The 20,196-nt window shown below is 45.3% G+C and overlaps 1 protein-coding gene across 2 annotated transcripts in view; it reads left to right on the plus strand.

Annotated features, from left to right (window-relative positions):
- GALNT9 (polypeptide N-acetylgalactosaminyltransferase 9) overlaps positions 1–20,196 on the plus strand; it is a 763,825-nt gene that overhangs the window by 173,826 nt on the left and 569,803 nt on the right. The window lies entirely within an intron of this gene.

Genomic DNA, 20,196 nt, shown 5'->3' on the forward strand with positions numbered 1-20,196 from the left:
ATTAATTTTATATTGTTGATACTGAATATGAATGATATTGTTATCAGTCTTAGATCAATGTTAACAGTGTTCTCACCTTTCTGGCATAATGGTATCAGCCACTCATTGCAACGTCATAGTGTGGCCTCTACCAAAAAATGATTGCTCCTTGGCATTATTTTGGGTAATTGACGCATGATGGGCAAAGAAAGCCCAATTCTTTCACGTACTCATTTGAGGTATATCATGATTGTGAAATAACTTCATATTTTTTTCTTTTTTCTCAAAATTTTATATATAGATGTACAATATGTTAAAGAAAAAAAATCATTTGAAACATTTGTTTTAAAATAAACAGGTTATGGGCCAAATTTAAATGACTATGTAGTATTAAGATAGGCGGATCATTCCTCCTTTAAAAGATTTAGACTCAGATATTTCGTCCAGGAGGTCCTGCCTGGGTGAAGTAACAGTAAAGCTACCCTGTGCTTCATTCCCAAAGCTATTTGTGGTCATAAATTACACGTATGACCACAAACAGTTGTCTTTAGGGTTGCAGTTCCCAAATCCTGATTCACAGAGTCAACATTTATGACATTCCCAACACAAAACTCCACCCTTGACTATGGAAAGTGTGGCGGACCTAATGCTTGGGTATGATGAAGGTTTGGGATGGGCCATGCGTTTATCCTGGGGTGAGACTGGGGAGCCATTGGGAATGTAGTGGACACTCAGAAAGTCATAACTTATTTGGGATTCGTTAACATTTACAAATTGGAGCAGCAGATTCTGGGGCTGAAATCAATGCTGGACTAAGTGTGAAAATGAGTGTGAAGAATGTATGTATTTTTGAATGAATATGGTAATTTTATAAAGCAAAACAAAAGGGGATGATGGACGGAGTGTTGAACAATGCAAGCACTCACCCCCAGTCAACTGATCTGGGTTTAATCCATCATCATCCTTTAGCTCACTTCGCCACCCCAGTTTAGACATGGCCATATGCAAATCAGTCTGACCCTGTGCCTCATGGGAACACTCCAGCCCGAACTGCCAAGCCATGTCTTCCCTGGACAGGAAACAAGCATCCTGGCACCAGTTTCGGTTTCATAGCCCCTCATCAGCCAGACGATCTTGAATCCAGTGGCAAAGTGAGCAAGGGACCCACGTCTGGGCATACCCTGCCAACTTAGGGCGAACAAAGCGATACCAAAGGGGATGATGGACGGAGTGTTGAACATTGGAAGCACTCACCCCCAGTCAGCTGATCTGGATTTAATCCATCATCATTCTTTAGATCACTCCGCCACCCCATTTCAGACATGGCCATATGCAAATTAGTCTAACCCTGTGCCTCATGGGAACAGTCCAGCCTGAACTGCCAAGCCATATCTTCCCTGGACTGGAAACAAGCATCCTGGGACGGGTTTTGGGTTCATAGCCCTCATCAGCCAGGCTATCTTGAATCCAGTGGCAAGGTGAGCAAGGGACCCACTTCCGGACTTACCCTGCCAACTTAGGGCGAACAAAGCAAAACCAAAGGGGATGATGGACGGAGTGTTGAACATTGCAAGCACTCACCCCCAGTCAACTGGTCTGGGTTTAATCCATCATCATTCTTTAGCTCACTCCGCCACCCCAGTTCAGACATGGCCATGTGCAAATCAGTCTGACCCTGTGCCTAATGGTCAGCCCGAACTGCCAAGCCATGTCTTCCCTGGACTGGAAACAAGCATCCTGGGACCGGTTTCGGGTTCATAACCCTCATTAGCCAGGCTATCTTGTATCCAGTGGCAAAGTGAGCAGTGGTAATTTTATAGCCAACACTAGCCAAGAGTGAGCGGGACCTGTACATGGTCAAAGAGAAGCATAAAGTTGGCAAACAATAGGCGAGGAGGCAGGGTTGTGGATGGTTAATGCAGTGAACTCTAAAGCGGTGACCTGCAGTCTTGTTTCATTCGTGTTTTTACACGTCTTAGTTTAGTCTGCTAGTATCCTGGCTATGGGTGTGCCGAGAACCACCAGAGATGGTGAGCTTGTCTGCAAGATAAGTGGGCGTGCTGGTCATGATGGCTTTGTAAATGATACAGCTAGTTTTGAAGCTGGTGTGGGCAGCAAGGGTAGGCAGGAGGTCCATCAAGATGGGGTGATGTCATATTTTTTCAGGTCCCTGTGTGAGACTTACTGTGGCATTTAATATGCCCCTAAGTGGTGCCAGTGTGTAGTTTGGGAGGCCATGGAATAGGGTGTTACCACCATCCAGATGCAGAGTACCATGTACAGCAGCACTGGAAGACCACATCCTGTCATTGGTTTAGGGGAATCCTTTCATCCACATGGAAAAAAATCTTTCAGGCAGAGAAAATAAGGAAATAAATGTAAATGTGTAGATACATGTTTCCTCAACTTACTGCCGCAGATTTTCCTCAGTTACAACCATGAGGTGGTCGTGTGGAGAAGTAGGAGTAACAGGGTCGGACTGGCCAATACTGAACTCAGGCGATGCCTGAAGAGCTGGTCTGACTAGCAAGTGTGTGGGCCATTTTTAGGGCTGTTTGTGGGCCTGTTTTATCATCTCCTAGGCTATTTTTTCAGTTGATTTCCCTGATATTAAAACAAACATTGCCTGCAGGAAGCCTAAATCCATACAATCTCCTACACCTCTCAAAACAGTTATACAACTTGTCTTTGCAAGTTCAGAGCAGCTGAAACATGCAACCATGGCCCACTTTTTAGCTTAATTCATTAATGGGGGCCTCTTTTATTTTGAAACCCGGGTCTATTTTCTGTCTCAATCCAACCCTGATGAGTACTTAGCATAGAGTTCCACGCGTACTTCTGATCCTCTAAAAATCTGACTTTTACTAAAATCAAACAAAGATAGTTATGCCTTATGGGTTTCTGCATTTGTTTCTGTTTTGTTTGTAAATCATGCTCCCTCATCGTGTTCAGAAGAATAGAAAGACGAAGGTCAGTAAAGGAAAGGGGGTGCAGAGGTCCCCGATCAACCAAAAACATTATGGTCTGAAGTTCCTTTCAATTAATGAAATCCTAATATTAACTTTATTTAAAAATTACCTTTTGAAACAAAACTAGACCAATATTTAAAACAGCTCCTCTTATTGTGGAACTCTGGTCCCATTCTGTTTTTAGCCAACAGCGCTTTGCACTGTGGGACGTGTAGTTTCCCTTTTTCCAATAAAAGCTCACAATTCCAGCTTGCAAAGAGAAGGCCGAAGGTGACTTACATAACTGAAGGATGCTTGCAGCCCTGGGTACCGCGTGAAGCTGGATACTCCACATGTGACCTTCAGCTGAACTTATCCCTCCCCAGCATGGCACTGTCCCTGCAGATCTGGACGCTACAAAGCTACAGAACTGCTGGGGTTGTGCAGTGGTTTGGAACCCCCCCGCTGGTTTAGTAATGAGTTCAACCAGGAAGCAGGCAGGCCATCACAAAGATGAAAAGTGCTCTGATGCCTCAAGAGAACTCGTGTGAAAGAGCAGTCAGGGAGCAGCCTTTCCATTCCTTGATGCTCCTGTCAGAGTCACCAGGGTACCAGGAAGGGGCAAGACTTGTACCTGCTCTGCATCACTCACATGACAGTATCGTGATCAAATGTGTGGTTGTACACAGCACCGGAGTGGATGGCATTGTCTGAGGTTTTTACAGCTGATAATATGACCTCAAGAGAGATCTCAAATCAGAGTTAGAGGAAGATAGCACTCTTGTTATGATGTCACAAGAGAATGATATCTTGTATCTCTTCTGTTCTGATGTCACAATTCTCTGATATGTTACAAAATCATTTGGCATCACAAAGGTCTCCTGGTTAACATTATTTCGCTTACTGCGCACCAGACAGGTGCTGGTGGCGACATTCACCAAACAAAGTTGACTGATACAATGGCCCTCATTACAAGATGGCGGATATATGACCCGGGTGTTGTATGTTGATTATCACACATGTTTGTGTTCCTTTAATTCGTGCTTGTGAGCGAGACGTGGAACCTTGCTAGGTTCTTGTTTAGATTCTAATCCTGGGGTCAGGTGCACTGGCGTCCTGGAGAAGAAGCTGATTTGCTCAAATAAATCTATCTCCTACATACGCCTGTGAGCATCATTACACCGGGATACAGCCAATATGAGGTTTTTGTCTACTGAATGGGGAATAACAATACAGACTCAGAATTACTGCCCCCCTTTCCCCCGCCGTTGCCCCTGATTCCAGGGGAACGGTGACAGACAATTACTACCTGATTTAAGAAGGTGGTAAATGACAGTGGGGCCAGGGTGGGTCTAAGGGTGCAGGCAGAGGGCATGGGTGTCATCCAGGGCGAGGAGATACTGTGATCTGGCTGGGGGGTTGTAGGGTTGTAGGTAAGGTCAGGATGTACTTTGCTTGCAGAGCCCCCCCCCATATGATGTTACCAGGTGTGGAAACACCTGACCACTCAGAGTCTGACAAAGCAATACCCCCCACGAGGTATATCCCTCCATCCCACTGCAATGCATCTGACCACCCTCACCTACATTGGACACCTCTGTCTGAAATCATGTTTTGGATTGGTTAAATGAAAATTAAAGGTAAAATAAAGGCAGTGTGAAAGTACATGAGAATAAGGGGAGGATCTAGGCAGAGCAGCAATATCGAATAGGGTCTGGGGGAAGAGAGTGCTTGGATGGTATCTATCGCCCCATTGGCTGATTTACAGCAGCGGATGACATGCAATCACAGCTGCAGAGCAACGAGCGCTTGTCAGTAGTTGTAGACCCTGCTGTATGAGGGTGCTGCTAGTCATCAGTTGAAATGTCTGTCTGTAGGAGGAAGTTGACCCTTATCACTCCTCTACATTTCAGGTCACTTCTGCAAATCCCACTCTAAGATACTTGATATTTCCTCTCCGTTTCTTTTTTTTACTGATTTTCAGTTTTTAAAGATTTCGCACACGCGTTCCAGCCTTGAGGTTGCACACGTGAGCACATTTTAAACTCAAAGAAAAAGAATGCATTATATAAATACACTTTGCTTAGCATGACCAGTCTCCAGATGTCACGACCAAGCCAAGGCCGCTTGCACTGACCATCATTTTATAGTGAAAGAAAAGAACGGTGCTTTTTAAATTACTTGAATGGGTTTCTCTTCTGTGTCTTTCCTTTTCAGAAAAGGAGGGGAAATTATGACATTCACAGTGCTTTTTACTTGTCAATGTGAAATCAATTAATTTGTGTTCCTGAAACAGACGTCATTCATTGAATGGGTCTGTCTTTGTAACGAACTCCGGACTCTTTGCCCGAGTCTGCTCTGAGTCATCAATCATCTGTATTGTTTATTGTTTTTATTTGTTGCAAAAATACCATGTTGTTTCTTCAATTCCTATGTGCACCACACTATAATATGCAGGGAAGTAGATGTCCCTAACTGTTTCCTATTTGTTGTATTATATTTTCTTGAAAAGCTATTGGCTCGTGTAAGCAAATATATTAATAGAGCCCAATTATGTCAGATCTCACCATGCTGAGTGTGTGGCTTTCACTGCCTGGAACCCATAAAATGTACCCTTTTTGGGATGTGTGCCAGACTTTCCTCGCCTTTCAGTCTGAGCAGTCTCTATGTCATTTTGCTTGTTGATTTGTACTTAGACTTTGTGCTTATTTTCTGGAAGGTAGACTCCATGTTGGTCTGTAGATTTATATTCAGACTCTTCTTGCTTTACGAACTGTGCAGAGTCTGTCTAATGATTTATATTTGGACGTACCTTCCCTTTTGAACTAAGCAGATTCTATGTTAGTTCTCTTAGTGAACTATACTTTGATTCTGGCTATATACTTGCTTTGGAGACAGGCCTTCTATTTATCCTCTTACTTTTGCATTACTTGATGCATTATTGATGCTGATTTGAATTTGACTAAGAAAGTAATTTTTGCTTTCTTTTATGATTCTTTCATTTCAGTGAATCTTTATCGTTTTGAAATTTAATTTTGTCCTGCAATGTTTTTTTCAATTACACAAGTGCCATCATCTTATGTGACTCACACAGCCCAGGTCCTGCATCTCATCCCTTTTAATTTATTATTTAAAAGCATTGACACAAATCTGTTATGTTACACTCAGGTTTCTGTTCCATAAAAGCAACTGTGAAATGTACCACCTGCAGGCATTTAAATGGAAATTTATAATTTCCAGGAATATTGCTAATATTCCAAGAACTGTTGATTGCCACTTCCGGACACTCTCATCTGTTGTCATTTAGGACCTAACTTAGCTTTAGCTATCTCAACAGCTTCTGGGTAATCAAAAAATTCAGAAATAAAAAAATGCATACATATAGACGTGCAGGTGAGCTTTAAGTAACCCTGGGCGTAGTTCGCGAATTAGCGCTACGTGTAGCTACGCAAAGTGCACTTCGCACTATGCGAGCTACGTGTAGCACTGCGCGAACTGCGTAGTACCCTGTTCGCACTGTGCAGATGCCGTTTTCAATTATTGCACAGTGCGGACAAGCATCCGGCACTGTGCAATCATTGAAAACGGCATCTTGCACAGTGCGAGCTGTAGTTTTCTGACGCTCGAGTAGATTTTTACTCGAGCGGCAGCTTTCTCAACGCGGACTGGTAGTTTCTCATCGCGAGCGGTTGCGAGCATACGCGACCACTCGCAATGAGAAAGCTGACCTCCCCACGTTGAGAATCTCGCCGTGAGGTTTATTTTCCGCGCTCGCGATCGGCAACTTGATGTTGCTGATCACGAACGAAGAAAAAGTCTCGCCGGGATGTCATTTTGCTTGCTCGCGGTCGCCAACTTGACGTTGAGGACCGCGAGCAAGCAAAAAATGACCGCTACGCATGTTTGCACTGTGCTACGTGCAATTCGCGTAGTGCGAAGTAGCGCAAACTTCGCAAACTATGCGAGCGTAGCGTAGTGCTTTGCCCAGGCTTAGTCAGCCCGCTTTAGCCATTGGTCTGTTCAACTGTCAACACATTTTGCTTCTCCCATCACAGCCCATAGGATGCTGCTATGAATCCCTCCATTACAGCCATTGGCTCGTTTGCACTGTAAGGGATGACATTTTTACAGCTCATATGTTCACTTTTACCTGAAATTGAAATGCACTTGGTGGTCCAATACTTTGCTTCACCCATGCCTTTTTTACTTTCCATTATTTATCCTTTTTTGCTTTTTTTAGTCATTTTTTTGTTTTAAATCTATGTCTTCATGTTTAAGTTATTCAAAGTCGTTTGGTGACTTCTTTGTGCCAATAAGATTAGTATTCGCATTTGATGTATATTTCTAGAGCAGTTCTTAGAACACCTGCCGGATAGGAAGTGCTCCCTCTAGTCTATGAAAATTAAATGCAATGGTTATTTTTTAACTTAAATGATACTACAAGCTTATGGACAGCACCCTTAGTGGTGCATTTTTTCTCTTTATTTTGCAATACAAATATTATATTAATAGACATTGCATCAGCTTTCCAATTCCAGATCTGTTGACTTTGCCAGTGCCTGTTTCTTCTAAATCTGTAATTTGTAGCTGAATCTTGAAAGTGACATTCATTTGAGGGATGGCTTGTTGGCTGCCTCAAGAAACTACATTATTTTCAGGTAACCTTTGCATCTAATCCTTGATCACCCCCAGTGGTTCATTTCTAAAATGAAATAAGTGCTGGGGATCTCATCAGAAGACAGCTTGCACCAGCCCATTTCTCCCGTTAGTGCCGCTTAACAACAGAACCAACCACTAACCATGAAAGTGGGTAGAGGATGTGGTGTAATGGTCAGAGCTGCCGACATCGGAGCTGGTGAACAAGGTTTTAGCTTTGGCTCAACATCCTGTGATTCTGAGCAAATCACTTAATCTCCCTGCTAATGAATCTGTCCTTCAATGGTGCTCATGAAAAGTTCTAATGCTGATGATTAAGATCCGGTGCTGAGCACCGGAAACCACCGGCTCAAATTAAGCACTGACTGCCCCATCAAGGACCTCATTACGAGTCTACCGCAGCACTGTTCATGGGTGGGCTACGGTTCCAGGCCATTACAAAATGCCAAGTGTCTTGGGCATGGCATTAATGGATCTGCAGAGTCCAAACCCAGGAGTTTTGGGGCCAGCAACTCAGGATCCAGACTCTGAGATGCAGGGCAGTGGGCAACTGCTGTGCCCGGCCCTTGCCCGCCCCTTTCCAAGATGGTGAAAAATGGTGTCGGATCTGGGACCATAAGCTTCCCCGGAATGGAGAAAAGAAAATCCACACAGATTTAGACACAGTATTTCCGGGCCCGCTTGGTATTTCCCAATCAGGGTAAAATAACTTGAAATCAACAAATTCACCCCTGCATCCTGGACACTTCTGTAGAACTGTTTTTTTCCCTGCAAGCCGTTGAACATGGAGAGTACTCAAAGTTTAAAAGGTGCCTGGCAAACATCTCCCTGGCAAGCACACTTTAGAATTCATGACGTCACCTCTATGAAGCCAATGACCATCAGGATTATCCATGGTCAAGTGTAGAGACTTGTGTTGTAAACACCCATCCAGGTTTGTGTTGTGACCTCAGCTCTAATCGGAAAGTGCATTCCTGCAGTGTACAGTCGCCGCTTGGCCAGGCTCCCGAAAGCCTTTGCGTCAATCTGTCCCTTTGCCGAAAGCCATTTGTTTTTCCTTCAGACGCTCCAGAGAAACAAAAGAACTGCATCTCGGGGGCTTTGAGGAATAATTAATGGTGCCCGCTTCACTGCAGCTCGCCAGTAAGTGCTTTTTAATGAACTGCTGAAAGCATACAGTGCTGTTCATATGTGCGGCTCCCGGGGCCAGCGTTAAGGAGCTGTCAAAGTGTTTGTGTGAGTCAGGAGCCTCGTCGGGCTGTCTCGGGTCAGAGCTTGGTCCAAGAGCTGGACTAGTCTAGAGAAAGGCTGCTCAGAACAGTGCACCCCCTTATCTCTGCACTATTACACCAAGTGACCTCTGCCTCGACCAGACCATTGCATCATTACATCCTCCTGACCATTACATCATTACATCGATCTGACCATTACATCGACTTGACCATCACATCTACCTGACTCTTATTTCAACTTGTCCATCATATCCAGCTGACCATTACTTTGACTTGACCATTACATCCACCTGACGATTACATCATTACATCAACCTGACCATTACATCGACCTGACATTACATCGACATGACCATTACATTGACTTTACCCTTACATCAACCTTGACCATTGCACTGACCTGACCATTATATTGACCTTGACCATTACATCCAACTGACCATTTCATCATTACATCAACCTGACTATTACATCGCCTTGACCATTATATCGACGTTAACCATTACATCTACCTGACACTTATTTCAACTTGTCCATTACATAAGCTGACAATTACTTTGACCTGACCATTACATCAAATTGACCACTATATCGGCCTGACCATTACATTAACTTTGCCATTACATCAACCTTGACCATTGCACTGACCTGACCAATATATTGACCTTGACCATTACATCGACCTGACCATTACATTGACTTGCTATCACTGCAACTTGGTTCTTGTGCCCTCATTGCTGGGAATGTGTTTAGGGCAGTCACTATGTCTAATCCAAGCAGCGCCCCCCAGCGGGGTGAGCATCAAATAGAAAACCCAAAGCTACTGAAAAAGGGTGGGCTCTTGATAGTATTGAAACTACCATTTGCTGATGTGGTTAACATCCACTCGTATGAGCACAATGTAAACACACAGTGCCTGCCCTCTTGCTCGAAAGTCCAGTTGGCATCGACACTCTTCAGATGATGTGCTTATCAGGAAGAAGTCTCCAGAGGCCCAGCTGCTTTGTTCATCCCTTGGTGTTCACTTTCAGCTTGACACCTAGTTGAAATTGACCACCATGACGAAGAATAATGGTGGACTTGGGGTTTGCAGTTTCTTTACTCACATTAGGGACACTTTGCAATGCGGCTTCCCATGGCGCATGCAGTGCACCCCCATAAGAGGTCAGCCTCTTAGTGGCGCATTCGCACTAGCATCCGTGCTCCACTCCTTGAAACCCTGTGGGAGCCCGCCTTCCTGCGTTGTCCCATGCATTTCGGGGACCAGGTATTTAAATCGGCCCAACTCATGCGCCGGCCACTTTGTTGGCCACCTGTCAGAGGTTGATATGAACCAAATTGTAAATTGCCCAAGGTTATCGCACTGTTATAGCAGGGCTGGTTCCTCCACCATGCATTGGTGTAGTATGATCACAAATCTGCAGCAGAAACTGCGGGGGCGTGTCCCCACCCCACAGTTTAGAAATTCACCTGGGTGGCAATGACCTCACCTTTCTGGGGGCACTGTGCACTAATCAAATCAATGAAATCTACATTGGGGGAAACCAGCAATTCAGGGGGCACTGCAAGATATGGTGGTTCCTTGATGCTGTTTGGTGAGGTAATCGTGCACAGGGTATGGCATGAAGCCAGGTCCGGGGAGGCCATCAAACATTCCTGCAGAAGGTTAACTAGAGCCATGTGCAAGCTCACCGAGAAGAGGGGCTTTGGTTAAATACGGTGTGGCTTTGTTAGTGCAAACACCACAGGGTACTCCGATAGGGACGGGTACACCTGACACAGGTTGATATGGACTTGGTTCGGTTAGAACTGCTGGTAACTGCAGGAGGTTATGGAGCCTGCCATGGTAGGGGGTTGGATATGACAGTGGCCACATCCAGGGCATTGGCAGACTTGCAGTGTGATCTGGAGGCACTTTGGTACATAGGGGTACCATCTGAGGGAGCACAGTAGGGGTGCTCAATGCCAAATTCCACGAGTTTCCATGGTAGGACCCTGGGATGTAAGCAATGGCGCCCCGTTACTCCTTCGGGTGGTTGCAAACCTCAGCAACCCGGGGCTTGTCCTGTACTGCCCACCCCTAAAAATTGTGAGTAAGAATCCGGGACTGGCGGTCACGGATTTGAAAATGGTAGCGCCGAATGGATAGGCCCATGGCGCTGTTTGGCTCATCGGTTGGGTGGGCAGCTTAGGTTACTCACCGCTGCCTACCCTTGGTTCGCCATAAGTTAACCCACCACGCTGCCATATTTCACTTACGAAATAGACCTGCAGCAACTGTTTTTTCACAAAATCATGTGTTGTCTGATTTATTTCATTTCTTGTGCTCTAAGTGGCTATTAACCAGGTGTGCGGGGGAAGGTTGCTGAAATCGGAGCAGAGCTTCACTCCTTGACTAGTGGGACAGTTTGGCTGCCACTCAATAACTGTGCTCCATAGGTGGCTTTGGCCCGCCACTTTCACCTCCCTGACTGTATCCAAGAACTAAACAGAACTGTGACCCAATGAGGATTCAGCCTTCTTTACGCTTGTTGCTTTATACTTTTTTGTCGCACAATTTGCTTTTCTTCGCATTGGCGTGCATGGGGGGAGTGGGGCACTGCAGTACATTATTGCCAAAGGATGTTACGACTTTACCAATCTTTCCGTTGATTCAGAACATTGGTTTATTTCTTTTCCTTATGATGTCCTCTATAAGCGACATGTTGAACTTGTTGTGATTGACGGGCTGCTTGACGTCTTTGCGATAGTGTTCTACGGCACTAAAACCCGTGGTACCGCTTCGGAGATCTGGTGGCTACAGGCACGGGACCATGTGTGTGCCGGAAGATGGGGATCGTCACTTCTTTTATCCAAGGGAATTCGCATAAGAGAGGAGTTCCATGGGTGATACATGAGCGTTCCCTTGTATTTACCTATGGATTCTGAGGCAAAGCCATATTTACAAAGAGTTGTAGACATGGGTTTGTGCCAAACGTTTGTGCTTGTCTGAAGCTGGCTTATAAGGAGAAATATTTTTATTTGTCCTTGGTATTTCCACTATGTACACATACCAAGAGAAACAGCCTCAAAGGATAGATTGTGTGTTGGAAGATACACCCTCCTATATATACCTTCCTGGGCATAACACAGATACCCTTGCATTGTGGCACAAGGGTGGCACTAGGCAGCCCAAAGTGTGCCAGTGCAGGAAGAGAGCAGAACTGTGCCATTTGTTTGAAAATATGATGCAGCTCTGTACTCTCCCGTTCACGCAACGCTTCTCAGCAGCTTTACTTGCTGCGCTATGTTGCGTTTTATGAACTTTTTGTAAATCCAGGCCTACATTTGATAAAGCTGTGTATATGATCATATAAGCCATTAGTCTCTGGTGGAGCCCCGGGCTCTTCAAACAAATCTGCTTCATGGTCGATAAATCTTGTAGTAGCTTGAGAGGTAAGAGGAAGGTAAACATCGATCTCAAAATTGATTAACAGTGCAACACATTTGGTCACAAAATAAATCCAAGGCTATTAAAGGAGGTCAAGTTAATTTATTACAGACTCAAAAACAAACTGATATCAATGAGCTTTAAAAGCATATTATAGAAAAATTCAATCACTAAAATGAGTCTGATTCTCCTAAAGAAATTCAGTATTAACAACATGAAACATACCAAAAGTTCAGAAGCAACGATATAGAATATAAGAAACATTTGAAAATTGAATTGTAGGTTTCAATCTTCCTGCCTCCTCATGAGTAAACTCAAGAACATCGAAATATCCTACACTACCCTATAGTAAGGGGAAACCCTAGTTAGTCAAAGAATCAAAGAAAGCTGCCAGCATACTGGAGACTTCAGTTCAAGTATTCCAGTCAAGAAGAGTGTTTAGCATAAAGTCACCCTCAGAGATATTGCAGTGGTCTGTACCTCTGGATAGTCTAAAGGCATCTGAACTCTAACTAGCAATCAACGCAAAATGTCAAAAGAAACTCCATGTCCTTGTCTCCAGTACATTTCCATCTACACAGTAACAATCGGCATCTCCCCTTCTTCTCTCCCCCAGCTCCCTTGGAACACCAGTCGACCTTCAGCACCTCCTTTCCGCCATGAAACTCATCTCCATCCTCGTTAACATATCTTCTCCGGCCAAAGAAGCCATCTTGTACCTTGTTATCACTACATTGGACAATAGCCTTTTCACTAACTAACAAAGCCTAGCCGGCACCTGCAGAGGGGAGAAAACACAAGCAAGCAGACTTTCACGTTGAAGGTTAAACATTTATCCCAAAATCTTAAGGCCTCTGGCCAGGCTAAATTAATAAAATAGGCAAAGCGCACCCGTAATTTGAATATAGGGGCACAAGTGCTCTCAACATTAACACAACAATGCAAATATACCTTACGTGCATGCATCAGGATTACAGGAATATTATACATGTATTATGGTTACATAGTATAAACACCCACAATTATAAGTGGAAAGTACAGAGTGTATACAACATCTCTTAAGCATTATTAGTTGCATGCCACAATTCATTTTTCTAGTTCTGATAAATGTGCTGCGTTAAATGGACTTTAGCACCCCACCTTACAATCTGAGCCAATTGAAGTTTTAATATCAGCAATCCAGATACTTCTGCAAAGAAACATGTTAGTCTGCAAGCGTAGACCAAAAGCACAGAATGAATACACTTCTCTACATATTCAGTGCACCATCTCTCAATTGTTAACATCACGCAAGCATATATGGCCATAAAACAGGATATATGTGGCCTAGCCAAACGTATAGAGGTGGAGCCAAAATTAAGCTGCTCCACCCTGTGAGAAGTTGGCCTAGTATATGATGTTCACTAGTTAAAGTGACCACCTTGTACCATGCCAAGCAACCCTTATGGTGTGGTTGTAAGTCAACCTTTTCGGACTAGCTGCCCTAGTGGTAGCGTAGGCTAAGCAGTCTTTGAGGCTAAACTCGTTAAAGCGTGTTAAGCAAGCTGTTTTACCAAATGTAACCCCCTTTTATACCAATGAAAGGACACCACACAGATATATATTCAAAATATATATGTATTTATTTCTCAAAGTAACCCCTAGACTCTTTATGAGCACAGGAGCACAAATCGTTAAACAAGACAACGTTATAATATACAGAAGTTGCACTTTATATGGATGGGCCCTGGTGGCCACTCAAACCATATACTAAAATAGTGGTATCAGTACCACGAACAGGAAAGGGAAAAGGCCTAGGGCCTCTAGAATCGCTGGGCCTACAAGGAGCTAACTTCAGTTAGTGACCAGGAGGTCCACGGGTTGCGTCTGCAGTGAGGAAAGTCACACGCGTGCTCCCATAGGTTTTCAATGGGTGCGTAAAAGTTAAAAAGTTACTGCAGAAAGGGTCTTCTGGGTGGACTACGATCTCAAGATTCGAAACACAGACACTAGAGATGATTCTCTACACTTGGGCACCGGAGTGCCAGCTTTACCTCACCCACAGGAAGCGGGTGCATAGGTCTCGAAGTGCGTCGGGTTTCTTCTATCGATTCAATGGAGCCTGATGACAAAGATGCTGCAGGCGGTCGGTCCAAAAGAGCTGCGTTGGATCCAAGGGTGGATCGGAGTTGTAGAAGACCTGAAAGCAGAGGGGACAGTGTTCATAGTCACTAGCCAGTGACCAGCGTGGCACCAGGTAGGTACCAGGCGATGTCGGGTGCAAACAGGTGGTGAAGTGTAGCTTGTCTCCGCAGCCACGTGGTCCCTGAAGGTCGACGACGTCCAGGAGGCGAGTCACGAGCTGTCCCACGCAGGCTCTCGCTGTCGGCGACTCGAAAGAAGCAACCAAGCCTTGGCAAAGGCAGGAGTCGTGGAAGTTCAAGAAAGCTAACTGTTCTGACCAGCAAGGTCAGAGGGGCTGCTCTTTTGGAGAGCAGCTAGGGCCAGTCTGAAGCAACCAGACCAGCGTCGTTGATTTCAAAATAGGTCGCCAAAATGGCCACTAGCCAACGGGCCAGGGACCGGGCAGGCGCATCGAGATGCAAAGTGCAGAGGGGCCCCACGCAGATCGTGGAGATGCTGGAGGGCTCACCTTTGGTGCAGATGCTGCTCGGTGGTTGGGCTTCTCAGGACCCAAAGCACAACTTGGAGGGAGCCTCTGTCGCTGCGCTTGCAGCTTGTCGTCGGTCTTTCAAGATGGCTGGCTCCACGTGTCTCGGTGCCTCCACGGGTTCCTTCTTTGCAGGGACTGTGGATCGGGCGGTGAGAGGTCTGGAGGTCCAGGTCTTGTTGGGCTCTGGGCTCGGGCTCCGGCAGGAGGCGGCGGCAAAGCAGACGTTCAATAGCTGGTTGGTGCTTGCGTTAGCAAGATGGTCACTCCCTGACCATTGGGGAGATTTCCTTCAGTCCTCTGTGCAGCAGAGCGTCGAAGTTCCCGTCTTCTTCTTGTAGTTAAGTTGATTCCAGGATGTCTGAAGTCTTAGGACACAGCTCCTACCTTTAAGCGGATTCTAAGGGCCGGACTACCTGCTAGGTCCCTCCCTAAGGGTGGGACCAGGAAGGGGGGTGGTTACACCCCCAATCCTTTGTCCAGCTCGCCCCAGGTCCGGGGCTGGTGTGCCCCAGGACCGGTTTGAACTGGCATATGCACCGAGGCTCCTTGTGAGCCTCAGGCATGTCTCATTCCATTCAAGCCCTACCTGACCAATACACAAAATCCTGTCTGGGGTGGTGCTCGCACCTCCCCTGGCAGGAAACCCTTTGTCCACGTCTCCCAAGCTGGAAGGACTCCCAGCAGCAGGAGGGCAGACTTGTGTCTGTGGTGGCAGCATCCATTTTGTGGAGCTGAGGCTATGTCTGATTTTACCCGGGTTTCAGGTACTGTACATGTCGTGTCCCTCTAGACGGGTGGAATGCTAACCCCGTCACCAGAATTGGCGAGGGGTTAGTATTCCAATTTGTATGACACCTTACTCGACATGTTTTGATAAAGCCAAACCAAAGATAGCATTTAACCGCGAGGTTCATAATGCACTTAAGAGTATATGGTATGACGATATCTGGAAACGGTAGAAGGAAGTTGTTCCGACCACTGCAGACAGGCTCAGCTCATGCCAGAGCACCATCTCACATGGAACCAAGCACTCTGCCTTCAGGATTGTTAAGGCCTGCCATAGGAGTGACTTATAGGTTACCAGGTGTCCCATTTAAGGTTAGGTATAGGTATACTACACCTAAGTAAGAGGTGGTTACACCAACTTACCCCAGCTGAGTGATCAGCCAGTTGTGTCAAATTTGTTAGGCCAGGCCAGGGGTGGCATAATACATGCTTCAGCCCCTGGCAGGCCTTAGATACACCAATGCCCTAGGTACCTAGTGTACACTGGTACAGGGGCTCACAGGGTGATCCACTTCCAATTGGTTATGCACCTAGGGTACATGGAGTCCATTTTAAAGAGAGAGCAGATGGGCTGAGGTCCTGAATGGCAGGATCTCAGGCCAACTAAGTTGAAAAACCAGCTAGACACTAGGCAAAAATTTGGGGGTAACCATAGTCAGATATCCACCTTCCTACACACCCCTTTCACTAAATGAAAGACATTTAATTGTGTTCTGTTGTCCCCTTTTTGGGAAAAATTAACACTCTCTAAATTCAAATCCTATTGGTGTGTTGCCTTCTTGAGCTGATTAAGTTTGAGTTTCAGGGTCTACCAAGTGGGCAGGCGTTAAGATGAATGGTCTCTCTGGGGTGGGGTAGCTCAGAAAGCATCAGGGGACATAGTCTGTAGACCCTAATAATGCCCCTCACCACCACCATTCCATCATGATGTGCCATCACTGGTGGAACGCCCTTGTTTTACTTTCCCTCTTCAGCAGATGAAATCTTCCGGCCTTTGCTAGGATCAGTCCAAACCAGAACACCCCCATCAAGATTCCCCCCGGCCGTCTTACAGCGCAGAGAGGCGCCCACTGTCTTGGATCCTGTGAGGACAAGTTCAGATGTTAAGGTGCCACAGTCAATACCAGTCCATGTCAAATGCCCTGTGTGCTTGTCTCCAGCCCCAGCACAGACAGCCTAAATACAGTCGGTGTTGCTGCTTACTGCTCAAAGGCTTTGAAATGTTCTGTACGGGACCTGGCTTTGAAAACAGGAGAGGGAGAACCAGGGCGGTCTGAGCAAGACCTACCAAAGGGTATATTTGCACACCCACACTCCTTTGCACACTCGCTTGCGGTTTCACTCCCAAATAAGCAAATGTTTCTTTCCTCTGTGGTTCGTTTTTTAGGTCTCGCCTGACCCAGCGCATGTGCTGGTCTGGCGAGACTTTTTGAGAGGGCTCCAAAAAGTGCTACCAGGCCAGCCTAGAGCTACAGTGCATGTGCGCGGGTGCGCGCGCCGTGCTTTACCGTGATTACTTTCACTTTCGCGGCTGCACGGCCGCTTTGATGTTTGATCGCGATCACTTTCGCGGCCGCACGGCCGCTTGACATAGCCAATAGGTCTCACTTTTGGGACCTTATAAGTTTTTTGTTATGCAGCTGTTGCATGGCTAAACACTTATAAGGTCCAAAAGGCGAGACCTATTAGCTATGCCAATGCTTGTTTTAAAGGAGATAGTGTCTCCTAGGATAGTGACAGGCTATAAAACCCGCCCATCTCCATGAACATTGTTAGCCACTGGTGATGGGCAAAAAGCGCCTTTGTCCACACCAGACCCCGTCCCGTTAAGGCCCCTCCTCTCCATCCATGGAAAAGGAAATTTTCAGGTTGGCAGCTCTGTGATGCCCAGGACCCAGACCGAGACGTGCAATACCTACAAAGGGGTATATTTGCATACCCACAATCCTCTGCACAATCAATCAGGTGGGGTTTCACTCCCACAGGAACAAATGTCTATGTCCTCTGTATACCTCATGATAGGTGCACATTTTAATTTTCCTTTTACAATGGCCAGAGCAGGTGTTTTCTTCACCCTCACATTGACAGGTGACAGACAGCTGTAGACAAACATAAAAAGCATAAACTAGTGAAAGGCTTCCCTTGCTGCTGCTCTCTGCAGGGGAGAGCTGGGTGTTTATCGGAGTGCCACAGCTATTGAGTTACATTGTGGTCTTAATCATCAATTCCAGTCCTGGACCCCAGAGGCATATTAACGCGTCCTAAACTTTTGTGTGCATTGGAACTCTGAACGATCTCGCTGGCTCCTGTATTTTTGCCACTGCATTGGCTGTTCTGTGTGTACAGCCTGTGCTGTAGAGCCCACTCTTTCTACAACACCATTTATATGTTATTTATATAACAAGATAAACATTTAGGTCAGAAGAGACTTGAGGGCATTTCAACAAAAAGTAGCGATAATTATCGCTAAACTAGCTTAGCGCATTTCTCAATATCGCCGTGTATCGCCTGTTGACATCGCCTTGTTAGCGGCGTATTAGCAACGCTTAGCGCACAGGCGATGTCATTTCCAGCGATACACGGTGAGAATCGGCATTTAGCATGTGAAATCTGGCAAAGATTTCACAGCGCTACTGAAATGCTTGCTGATAGGGTAGTGCGGACCTAGCCAGGCAATCCACCTCCCATTATCATTATATCTAAGTCGATTTGAAAGGCGACGTTAAATTACAGCGATAACCGCGGGTAGCGTGGTTTTTGATATCGCTTCGTGGATCTGCTGCATGATTGTAAATATAGCGAAACCGTGTGCACGAGTATTTACATGGAGTTGTGGGAAGGAACGCCCACTTTGCATGTCATTAGCGATGTTCATCGCTGACATGCGAAGTGGGGAATAAAAAGCAGCTAACTCAAGGAAACTCGTGGTAGCGAGTCCTTGTAAATAGTGATTTACTGAAATCGCCGCTTTTCCGGCGCTATGTGCTGGAAAAGCGGCGATATGTTTGTTGATAATATGCCCCTTACACTTTATTGAGGATGGTGCTTGTTGCATCCACCCCAGCTCGGAAGCACGAACATGACCACGCCACACACGGAGTTCTGTTACGCACATCTTTATTCTGCGGCATGGAACTGTTAACTGAACGTACTGCGTCATAAACTTTATTGACCACACCCAGACGCACACAAATACCGCCCAAACTGATTACGTAACCATGTAAGGAGTCAGGCAAGGACCACAAAGGTCCTACTGCACATGATCACACTACACTACAGTGCTTCGATCAATGAGGAGTGAATAGTCAATGAATGTTTAGACAAAGTAACAATCGCTGTGGGTTTAATGCCTTTGTGTGGTGGTTGAGATTGTCCGTAACAAACCTTTAATGAAAGTTATGACATAATTAGAGGATAGTCCAGCCATGAACATTTTCAGCAAGGTGGAAAGTGTGGGAAACCAGGTGGGCAGTAATCACCTACCCTAAGGTTTCAATGTGTGACTTTTCAGTCACTTATTGAAAATGAATACTTTTGAACGTAGGAAAGTAGCTTGTACTACCTAGTTCCACCAGATGACCAAAGATGCCTTCTCTGACACAAAGATACGAAGGATATGACCAATGGGCATTTTTTTGATTTTAAATAAACAGATATATGTGTTTCATTGTTTCCGTAAGAGATTCATTCCAATATTGGATTATGTTGATTTACGGTCATTGATCAAGATACACGCATTGAGAGACATTTATTCCTTTTGATACCGGGCCACATCTGCGAACAGGAGAGCACAGTGTGGGTAGAATGAATTAGGATGGTAGTGATTTTCGTATGACTTGCCAGTATTATATGTTGAATAAGCCCATTCAGGGCCTAATAATTCTCAAATAAGGAAATGGGGGTTATTTCTAATTGATGTGAGAGTGGAAACCTATTGCTATGAGACGTAAGAAAATGTATTCTTTAAATTGACTTGATGGGGCATGTGCATGCAGGGCTTAGTATTACTTGAGGTACCGAATTCCCAGTGAATATCCTAAAACAGTTGGGGAGCATAACAAGATGAAATTGTGATTTATTTTTGGACGAAGTGATGCTCAATTGTTCTCAATTGTGAGAAATGTGGCATGCAAAGGTATTAATCTTAGGGAAACATATGCAAGTGTTAAGATGGCCGCCATGATCTGATTACTAAAAAACACGACATAGTCCCTTCTTTAATTGTGTTACATTGCTGCCAAACCAATGAATTATTTGTTATTTTTAAAGGCCATTTACGCCTGGGCACGCTGACCTTGAGAAAGGCATCATGCCGAAACACGTCTATCGGTGATTTTTTGTGGCACAACAAATCTTTGAATGGTTCCCGAGAGTACTCGTCATCAATCGACTACTATGATTGAGTTGTCCTTTGGACAAGTAAGAGAGTGTGTGTGTGTGTGCGTGCGTGTGTATGTGTGTGTGAAGAGAGAGATAAAGAAAGATAGAGATAGAGATAAAAGTGTATTTTAT

Source organism: Triturus cristatus, chromosome 11 (genome assembly GCF_964204655.1).
Source record: "Triturus cristatus chromosome 11, aTriCri1.1, whole genome shotgun sequence".
NCBI classification, from domain to species: domain Eukaryota; kingdom Metazoa; phylum Chordata; class Amphibia; order Caudata; family Salamandridae; genus Triturus; species Triturus cristatus.